This window comes from Equus asinus, chromosome 23 (assembly GCF_041296235.1).
Source record: "Equus asinus isolate D_3611 breed Donkey chromosome 23, EquAss-T2T_v2, whole genome shotgun sequence".
NCBI lineage: Eukaryota > Metazoa > Chordata > Mammalia > Perissodactyla > Equidae > Equus > Equus asinus.
In genome coordinates this window covers 47,888,586-47,899,836 of record NC_091812.1, presented here as the reverse complement: position 1 = coordinate 47,899,836, position 11,251 = coordinate 47,888,586, and the positions used below count along the sequence as shown (strand labels likewise).

At 39.9% G+C, this 11,251-nt stretch overlaps 1 pseudogene; it reads left to right on the top strand.

Annotated features, from left to right (window-relative positions):
• Window positions 1-9,915: 9,915 nt before the first annotated feature.
• On the top strand, window positions 9,916-10,622 carry LOC106832656 (ras-related C3 botulinum toxin substrate 1 pseudogene; annotated as a pseudogene).
• Window positions 10,623-11,251: the final 629 nt, after the last annotated feature.

Sequence of the window (11,251 nt, the reverse complement as noted above, 5' to 3'; positions counted from 1 at the left end):
TCGTAGGTATCAAGTTTTATTTTGAAGCCATAAAATTAAGAAAGTATGATACTGGCACAAGGCTAGATGATTTGATCAATAGAATGGAGAGCAAGACATAGATGCATTGGCATGAAAATCTGACATGTGACAGAGTTAGTATTACGGATCATTGGACTGTTCCATAAAGGATGTTGAAATGATCCATTACATATGTGGGAAAAACTAGATCCTCACACCAGAAGCAGCTATATGATAGATGAAATAAAGACTTAATTGTTAAACACAAAACTTCAGAAAATTTAGAGGTTAATATGGGAGAATATATTTATGTGCTCAGAATAGGAAAGGATTTCTTAGATGAGATATAGTAAGCATAAAAACTTGGAAAACACTGAACATTTAGAATATTACAACTAAAACTTTTGGATAAAAAAGACCCCAAATATAAATGAAAAGATAAGTGAAAAACAGGACAAAGATATTTGCAACTCACACACAACTGAGAAAGTGAGAGTAGCCAGAATATGTGTTGGACTGCTACAAACCAACTTAAAAAGGAAGAGAAATCCCATAGAAATATGGGCAAGGCATGTGAATAGAACATTCCTGAAAGAGGAAGCAAGAGAGGCAAATACATCTATGAAAAGAGGCCCAGCCTCGCTTGAAAACAAGGAAGTACAAATTAAAAACACTAAGTGATACCATTTCACAGGCAACATTTTTAAAAAGGCAAAATTAGATAAAATTTTCAAAGTTGGTAACCTGCATTGCAAGATTTAGTAGTCTCCTGTAGTGCTTGTGCAAATGTAAAGTTGTCTGACCACTTTTGAGAGTGATTTGGCAATGTCTAGCGAAGTTGAAGATGTTTGTACCCTTCGACACAAAAGAATCCATTTCTCGGTACAAATCATGGGAAAACTCTCCTTTCTGTGCTCAAGGGGACGTGTGCAACAAAGCACATTAAAGTCTTGCTTGTAATAGCAAAAACCTGGAAACAGTCTATATACTCATCAACAGGAGAATGGATAAATCATAATGCATTCATATGGAAGACCACTGAAAAGTAGTGAAATGAACGGCCCCATCGCTACGTGTATCCACATAGGCAAATCTCGAAACAATGTTATGAAAAGTCATGTACATGTGGCACATGATAGCATTTATATAAAGTTTATAACTTACAAAATAATACTAAATATTGTTCATGGATACATAAATGTAAGAAAAGAATAAAAACCTGCATGAGAAGTATAAAGGTCAAGTTCATGCTAATAGTTACACTTTTAGTGGGCGCACATAAGAGGCCTCAACAATATCTGTAATATTCCCTTTCTTAACAATATCTGAAGCAAATACTATGTAAGTAAAGATTTGATAAATCTAGGAGTTGGATCCATAGGTATCTGTTACATTATTCCTCATATATTTTCTTTATGTTTGGAAACCTCATAACAGATAAGTAAATTTTTTAAAACTTTGTAAAATGTCTTCCTTTTAATCCACTCTCACCAGAAATGATCATTCTTTCTCCTTTCCCCGTTTGGGAGCCTCTGAAGCATAAGATACTGCTCGAATAACAGCTGTTCCCACTGCTACTGTGTCATCAGTGGAAGTCTTCTTGTCAAATGGGCTCCGTACATTGTTAGCTTTGATTGTATTAAATCACGTTAGTGAATCTATAAAACATCAAATTTAGACCTTTTAAAAAATTTTTCCCTGATGCAGCCTCTAGGGACACTTCATTTAAAATAACACTAGGGAAAACAAACATTACGTTGATCGCTTTGGGTTTTGCAAAAATAACAGAGGGCTAAAATGACTTTTAAACGGTGGCACTATTGATCGATTTTGTTCCTTCCTAAGTTAACAGCTATTCTGTCCTGTAAGCAAACTGTTCAACTCCGGCTGCCCTTAGGTAAAAAAAGCCAACTCCAGCTGCAACCTAGATGGACTGAATCAGAATCTCTGAGTTGCGATCAATTTAGGCTTTTAGAAAAAATCTCCATACAAACTGCTTCCTCTTCCCATTCCTCCTCTTCCTCCTCATGGAGCTGAAGAAATAAAAGTTGATAATGCACCAGAAGCTCATTGTGTAGCTTTCCTACCCCTCCAGGTCACCACTATCCTGATTTTCTTTTTGAACTTAGGAGATCTTTCTAGGCCTTTTGACTTTAAAGTTTGACTGGCAGTTCTTATCGTCCTCTTTGCCACCCCAAGCACACCTCTTAACGCTCCCAACTAAAGAGCAACAGCATAGTGACTTCCTTCTGAACATTGTCCATGGACAAATGATAACTGTAATCAGGAGCTGTTGCTTCTACTAAAATTTGCTTACAAACTGATTTGCTACATGCAAATTATCCCCAGGCTAGACTTATTATTTTATCCTTCATAGCTATTTTTGCCCCATGAACATGAAATTGAATAAATGCATTTTTAAAGTAAATAAAGCCTATGGAGAATTGTAAACATAGTTTGGAGTTACCCAACTCAAGGTGAATCTCTAAAGAAATGAGCTTCCCATGTGGCTTATGGAAACCAAGGAGGTGTGGTCACCATGGAAGTGTGACACATCCTGGTTGCTTAAGGTTGTTTGAGATCCTTTGCTGCATGAACCTGCATAACTGATATGAGTAATCGAGTTCTAGGAGTAATTGCTATGTGAATTAAGGAAGATACGATTCTGTGTGAAATTAACTGCAAGTGAGACACTTGACACTTTAAAAGAAGATAATTAAGATGAAAAGCAAAGGTTTGTAAACAACATGAATGAGTGAAAGAAAATAGGGAACTTCTTTTCAAAAGGATGATGGGAAAGATATCTATGATATTGTAGCAAGCTGTTCCCCGGAGGTTTAGTGTGTTCAAGTAATGATTAATGATGAGAGGGAAGGGGATCCGAGTATGACACCCCAGAATATGCCAAAGTGGCATATTTATTTTGAGCTGAAGACAGTTGAGAATCAACAGATTCAGAAGAAGCCTTCTTGGAGTTTCCCTTATCTGACTAAAAGCAGAAACTTCTGAGAAACAAGGATTGCCATAAATACCCTGTCCCAGGGGAGTTTTCTTGCCATGAAGAAAATGTAAAGTGAACACCAAGATGGACCTATATAAGCAAACATTACTAAAATAACCCTTGTCTTCAATTAGTTTCCCCATATATTTACCTTCTCACAATTTGCCATTCCTAGAAGCTAAAAACCCCTTTCCTTTGTCTTGTCACTTCTCCACAAACGTATTGCCCTTTGTTAAAATGGTATATAGCCTCTGGGTCTGATGGCCTCTTTGGGGTTTTCATTTCATTTCTGTAAGGCTCCCCATATGCATACACAATAACTCTTTGTCTCCTGTTAGTCTTTCTTTCATCAGTCTAATTTGCAGGGCCCCATTGAATGAACCTAAGAGGGTAGAGGAAAAAGTTTTTTCCTCTCCTACAAGAGCAAAGACTAAAGAATTATGTTTTCAAATGAATCACAGGAGCTAAATTTAGTAAAGAAACTTTTTTTCTGAAAAAAAAAGAAAGCAAACGTGAGTGGGAAAATATTTCTGTGAAGATTTGACCACTCTGTTGCGTGATGAACAGAGCAGGCAAGAACATCCTCCTCTTCTTTTTTTTTTTTTTTTTTGAGGAAGATTAGCCCTGAGCTAACTACTGCCGGTCCTCCTCTTTTTGCTGAGGAAGACTGGCCCTGAGCTAACATCCGTGCCCATCTTCCTCTACTTTATATGTGGGATGCCTGCCACAGCATGGTGTGCCAAGCGGTGCCATGTCTGCACCTGGGATCAAAACTGGCGAACCCTGGGCCGCTGAGAAGCAGAACGTGCGAACTTAACCACTGCGCCACTGGGCTGGCCCCATCCTCCTCTTCTTTTAAAGAAAACTGGAAAAAAAATAGCTGTTTGTTTTTATTATTTTTTTTAACAGTCGGCGGTAGGCTTGGTTTTCTGCCATGACCTAGAAAAAATATTTGAAGTCTGTGGCAGAATACTGCCCCAAACCCCCAAGTTGTCAAAATCATTGGCAGAATCTATGTTGAAGAGCTTCTTTGGCAGTCAAGAATTCATCCTGTAAGCATAAGTCATCACTCAGGCCATCTTGACTGAGTAGAAGCCAGTAAGGCAAAAAAATTTAAAAAGTACACAGTGGCATCCTGGCTCACAGCATGGCTTCTCTGAAACCGTTTTGGGGTCTCCCAGGATTTTCTAAAATCAGCCGTGAGTGCCTTTTGATTTTTTTCCAAAATGAATAATCTTTAAGATTATTAAATAAAATTAAAGGCAAAATATGAAGGGTGTTATATTGAAGAGGAATTATTAAAAGTGTGTGTGGGGCAAGGATAACCTTATGAGAAATGGTGTATTACCTCCTAAAACAAACACTTTGACTAACATTCATTGAGCATTTATTGAATATCCACTGTATGCCACAAAGCTCTAGAAGAGGTGAACACTCATTTGGGCGTCTCTTAACCACTAGTATGTGACAAAACTTGTCTTGAGACTCATAAGCACCCTGACCTGTGAGCCAAGACTAGAATCCTAGCTCGTGTTCCTGTGGGATATTTTCCCAGTGTTTCCTGACAAACATTTCTCGTCTATGCCAGTCAGCAATGCTTCTCTATTTCTGTCTCATCAGTTTGTGCGCTCCATGGGCAGGAGCACTTTCCAGGTTACATTTACAGGTTCCCCAGAGCAATGTTTGTCAATGTGCCTGTTATAAAGGTTTACATTCTTGAAAAAACACATTATAATGTGAATGTTTAGGAAATAATTAAGAATCTACGCATGTATTTAACTACTTACAAGGATATGAGTCACAGTGTTGCTTAAAAATAGGGAAGAACTGTGAATAAATGACATGTCTAATATTTGAGGATTGGTTAAATAAATATAGTAAATCAAAGCAAAGAAATACTATGCAGCTGTTTAAAATGATGTTAAAGAGAATATCTTGATGTAGGAAAGCTGTTCATGATTTATAATATTGTGAAATGAAAATAGATTATAAAAATGCATGCTTTATATCATCCTTATTTTATAAATTGATATGCATGAATATTGTTCATAGAAAAAAGGTCTCGAATGATAAATTCCAATAAATTTTAAACTTTACTCTGAAGAACTCTAAAGCAATGAGAGATGCTTCAGGACTCAACTCGGGGGTCATCTGAGGGCCAAACCCTTGGGCTTGCAGACCGCCCCCCCCCATTTTTCATTGGTTTTACATGTTGATATCCTACAGAAGATTCATTTGAAGAAAAGGTTTTGCAAATTTGAAAAATTTGCTAATCACTGATATATACTGTGAGATTAAGTAATAGTTATAAAACATTGCTAGATGTTTTCCTCTATTTTTTATTTAATCACTCAACTCCCAACTGACCTATTAGGAGGAAGTCCAGTTACTTGAGGGGTAATTTTCTTTTCTTCTTTTTACTTAACTGCTTTTTCAGACTTTTCTGTAATGTATCATACTGTTTTTGTAATAAGAAAAAATTGGTTTTAATTTTTAAAAGCTGATGAGAGTAGGGCAGTGTTTAATCCATCCAACAGAGACATTTAAAGACATTAAACCAGCAAAGTGCCAAGTGAAAGGAGTCTGAGGCGAGTTCTCATTGCCGAGCTGAGCACAGCAGTTGGTTTGTGTCCGTGGGTTTACTTGTTTCCATAGCAGCAACCGAGGGCATCTGAGAACAGGTGGGTTGACTTGTCTGTCGAATATGCGCTCTTCTTATCTTGTAATTAATTTCTTGCCCAATTTGGCTGTATGGGACCAATGGCAGGGAGAATTTGAACTAAAGTAGAGAGTACACAAAGAACAACATAATCAAAGCAAAAATATGAAAAACTTTGTTTACAAATCCCTCTGCAAATGATGATATATTATACTCCTGAATTTGTCCAGGTGAAAAGAGTAACAAAATGTTATCATGGATATTTCTGAAGTTCCCAGAATAGATGGTCCTATTGCATCTTGTTCTTTATCCGTTTGTGTAAATAAGAAATGATCTACTCACATCTAATGAGTCTTATGCTGCTAAAATTTAAATGACTCCTCAACGCTTTGAGTAATTTAGTAAAACACTGGTTCACACTCAGCTTTTATGGGCAATAATGAGAGAAATAAACATGTGGAATTGGGTAAAGTAAATCTATTTAACTTGAAAATGTTTCTCTTTTGACTTCCTGCCATTAGTGCCATATCCGTAGGGCAACTGACAGTTTTTTCCTTCATTCATTCAACAATCATTAACCAGGAGCTTCCTAAAGGCAAAATGAAATGTTGTTGAGTGCTAACAACAGAGTAAGCATGGTACTCATTGTGCTTATAAATTCAAAGCAGGTCACAGGGAATTTGACTCTGACCGAGCTTCATAAATGAATGCTTAGCCAATTTAGGACTTTTCTGAGTAAAAGTGAATTATGAACACAACTTCATTTAGTAAAGGGTGTGAAACAATGTCAGCTTTTTTTGGGACAACTTCTCCATAATTTACCTTTCCTTTCTTCCTTCTATGAGAAAGCTGTCTTCTTTTCCTCTGTCCAAACCTAATCCCTGTACTTGTGGTCTCTCAACGGTAACCAGTTCAATCACTTTTCATTTATATCCACCACACTTTCCTGACTACATGCTATGTATTACCTGCTATGGCTGGCAGTGGGGTTCAAAGATAAAGACAAAGCCCCTTTAATATGGAGTTCTCAAATAGTTCACAAAATAGTTTGATAAGTGCGGTGACAAAGGTAAATAGGAGGGAGAGTTGATGTGGACAAAGGGATGTCCTAGGGAGAAAATGGGCTGCTGTACATCAGGTTCATACCTGAATGGTACAGAACACTTCAAATTAGCACGCCTAAATCAGAACTCATCTCTTCCTTCCCAAATCTGTCCTCCTATGTTTCCTTTCTGGGGAGCCATCATCTATTGTCACCTCCATCCCCCTCCATCTGAGACAGAAACCTGGGTACCAGCCTCAATTCCCTTTCTCCCTTCCCCCTAACCTTTTTAAGAAGCTGGAGCCAGCCTGTTGGGATCACCACACGTGAGGGTGGCCCTGGAATAGGTAGGTCTCGGGCCCGTTCAAAGCAGAAGGGATGTTTTCCTGTGACAACATAGCTAGGTGGGAAAATAGACTGTGCCAGGTGAAGTCGAGTTTGCAGTTAGGAAAACAGGATTGAGCACAGAGGCCGAAGGCCTAGGCAGAGAAAAAAACTGCAAACAAGGATCAAGGTTGGTAGCTGGGAGGTTTGAAACCAACATAATCTAAGTGAACATCAGTTTGAGAAGAGTGGATCAGAAGCGAGATTATTAACGGTGAGTGGGGAACCGCGGCTTTCCTTTAAGCAGCAGTGGTAAACTGTACGACTGGAGATACGGTGGCATAAATGGCATCTTCACATCCTTGGTTGTGGGATTTAAAAAAAAGCTCTCTGGATCAGTAATTGGTTTATGAACACGAAAAGTTTGTTGGAGTTGAGAATCACTAGAAAAAAGGTATAAGCAGAATTTAAATATTTTATGTAAATAAACACAGAAGCATACATTGATTTCTCAAACTTTGGATATAGGTCGAAGACCTTCCCTTTGAGTTTGGGTCTGCTCTTGGAATTCCCATCCTCTTTCTTGCTTGAACCATACCCTTGATTTCCACCAACACAGAAAGTTCTATTGGACAGCACTGGCTCTCATTCATACACCAAAATGCCATGCAAAGGCCCTACTGCTTCTCTTTCTAGCCTCACCTTCTGTCAGTCCCTCATGCTCACTCCAGGCTGACGTCATACTAATAGCACCACTTATAGATCAAAACACAACAGCTGCTTCATATGTCACTGCCTTCGTACGTGCTATTCCCTCTGTGGAATGCCGTCTGTTGAAGGGGGCCTGGTGAATTCCTTCTCAATCTTTTATGATCCAACACAGTTGACAGCTCCCCTGTCTTCCCTGATTCTCCTAAGCATAGGGAGTTGCTTTGTTCTCTTTGTTCCAGCAGCACAGTGTCCATGGTCTACAAAAGTACTTACTACATTCTCTCTTCTCTGTAGACTGAGCTCATGGGGGCAGGAACCACATATTACCGAGCTTCATATTGCTAACAGCAAACCCAGGTCCTGGCACGTAGTAAGTTCTTGATCAAGCTTTATTGAATGAATACTGTCTTACAATAGCTTTTTAGGTGTGTGTATATCTTGTGCAAAACTAAGCTCCATCTAATGTGACAACCAAGATGCTCCCTTGGTAATACCATGACTGAGTGGACAGGAGTGCTGTGACTGTGGGCCCAGGGAGGGGCAGCCAGGGGCAGTTGATCCTTGCATTTTTTTTTTTAAAGATTTTATTTTTTCCTTTTTCTCCCCAAAGCCCCCCGGTACATAGTTGTGTATTCTTCGTTGTGGGTTCTTCTAGTTGTGGCATATGGGACGCTGCCTCAGCGTGGTCTGATGAGCAGTGCCATGTCCGCGCCCAGGATTCGAACTAACGAAACACTGGGCCGCCTGCTGCGGAGTGCGCGAACTTAACCACTCGGCCACGGGGCCAGCCCCTTGATCCTTGCATTTATCGTATGTTTTTTGGTTTCCTCTATGGTTACTGCACAATGCTATAACATTTGGCTCTAGTCTGAATGCTGTCATGTGCAGGAAGACATTTCCCACCCGTAATAATGATTTGACTGGCAGAAATGGATTTCCCATTCATGTGTATAGGTAAATCAGTTATTTGAAAACCTGGCTACACATTAGAGTCATCTGTAGAACTGAAGCGTTTTTAATGCCTGGACCCCACTTCGGACCAAATAAATCAGCATCTCTGAAGTGGAGCCAGGCATCAATTTTTTTTTTTAATTAAAGATTGGCCCTGAGCTAACATCTGTTGCCAATCTTCCTCTTTTTTTTTTCTTCTCCCCAAAGACCCCCAGCACAGTTATATATTCTAGTTGCAGGTCCTTCTAGTTGTGCTATGTGGGACGCCACCTCAGTATGGCCTGATGAATGGTGCTAGGTCCACGCCCAGTATCTGAACCAGCAAAACCCTGGGCCACTGAACTGGGAACTCGTGAACCTAACCACTTGGCCCCGGGGCGGCCCCCTCGATATTTTTAATGAGCTTCCCAGGTGATTCTTTTCATGGTCAAGGTGGCAAAGTACTGACTTATATCTTGTCTGCATCTTGTCATTATCCAGCTCAGATGTGAGTTTTTCTTAGTCACTTGCATCTGGAACATGATGGCAGAACATATTAAGTGGCTCTTATGGCCAGCGAAGCTCAGCTGCTTCACCAGCTGTATTTGTTGCATGGCTAGTGGCAGTCAGAGAAATGACAAAGGTCGGCATCTGTATGTTATTATCTCTGGTGAAAGATGAGTCAAGTTCAAGTGCGAGCAGAGTTCCAATCGATCAAATTGACTTTTGATGATACTTAGGTGTCCCTGCTACTTTGAGGGAAAGCAGAAGCAGTGGAGATGTGGTCCTTGTTCCCAAGGGAGGAGGGTGAAGGGGAGAGGATGAACAGTGACAAAGCTCTTCCTGTGTTCTAGGCATGACACTAGACACTTTCTATATGTCATCACATGTAATCTTCGTGACAACCTGGCAAATTAGATGTGACTATCATCACTTTACACAAAAGAAGACCGATTCACTTAATTCCCTCTTCCACAAAAATGGGAATATTGTTTTTACCTCCATTTTTGAAGACTAAATGAGTTACTACATATTAAGCCATGAGCATTACTGGGACATACTCAGCACTCGGGAAATGTTAGCAATTATTGTTATTGCCTGAGGTCTCAAAACAAGCAAGCAGCAAGAAAAATATGATTAAAGCCCAAGGCCATCTGATTCCAGGACCCTTGTGCTTTCTTCTCTGCCTTGCAACTCAGGTGATGATTTAAGAAGAACGCATGAAACTGCAATATGAAGTTGCAATAGATGCAACACATAAAGGAGTGTCGAAGGAAAGTAGAGTCAAGAGCAAGAGCTGCACATGCATACTCAGTGAGGGAAGACGTTGAGTATGGGGCACAGGGTGTAGAAATGGAGAATCTGGATGATGACCCAGATGCAGCCACTAAGGGTGTGGCGGTGGGAGACGGAGCAGTTGGTAAAATTTGTGTACTGACCAGTTACACAACCAATGCATTTCCTGGGGAATATAGCCCACTGTCTTTGACAGCTATTCTGCCAATGTTACGGTAGATGGAAAACCAGTGAATCTGGGCTTATGGATACAGCCGGACAAGAAGATGAGGACAGATCATGCCTCCTATCCTATCCGCAAATAGGTGTATTCTTAATTTGCCTTTCTCTTCTGAGTCTTGCCTAACTCGAAAATGCCCGTGCAAAGTGGTGTCTGGAAGTGCAACATCATCCAGAGTCCCAACCCTCCCACCATCCTAGTGGGATCTAAACTTGAGCTTAGGGATGATAAAGACATGACTGAGAAACTGAAGAAGAAGCTGGCTCCCATCACCCAGCCACAGGGTTCATCCCTGGCTGACGAGGTCTGTGCTATAGAATACCTGGAATGCTCAGCTCTCACACAGCAGGGGCTCCAGATGGTGTCTGATGAAACTATTCCAGCGGATCTCTGCCCACCTCCCTTCAAGAAGAGGAACAGAAAATGCCTGCTGCTGTAAATGTCCCAGCCCCTCATTCCTCGCCCTGACCTCCTTGGAACCTTTGCATACTTTGCTCAATAACAGCGGTGCCTTTGAACTCAATGCCAACTTTTTGTTACAGATTAGTTTTTCCATAAAACCATTTTGGATCAATCAGTGATTTTAAGGTTTTGTTTGTTTAAAGTATAAGAGTTCAAACTTTCACATTCTGCTAAAATTTAGCCCTAAAATGAAAAAAGTCTAGATTCAAGTCCTGCCCTCATCGTGTACTAGCAAACTTCTTTTAGGCTAATGACATCTGTAGTGGCCTCAATTTCTTTATTTTGAATAAAATAATAACAATAAGTACCTAGTTCATGGTTTTCTTTTTTGCAAAAATTAAATGTGATCATTTATGTGAAAGGCTTGTGCTAATTAAGTAATTCATTTTTAGTTAGGCAGAAGAAAGAATTTGGGGTTAGGACTTAAAGAAGCACAGGTTCTAGTGTGGGCTCTGCCACTACCTAGCTATGTCGCTGGGCAAATCCCCTGATATCCTTGCTTTCAGTTCACCTCTTGTTAAATAAAGCAGATAATTGGGAAGCAATGTGGTAGGCATTCAGTAAATGTTAGTGAAACTGGCAGACAGCCATTGATGAGTAAGTCGC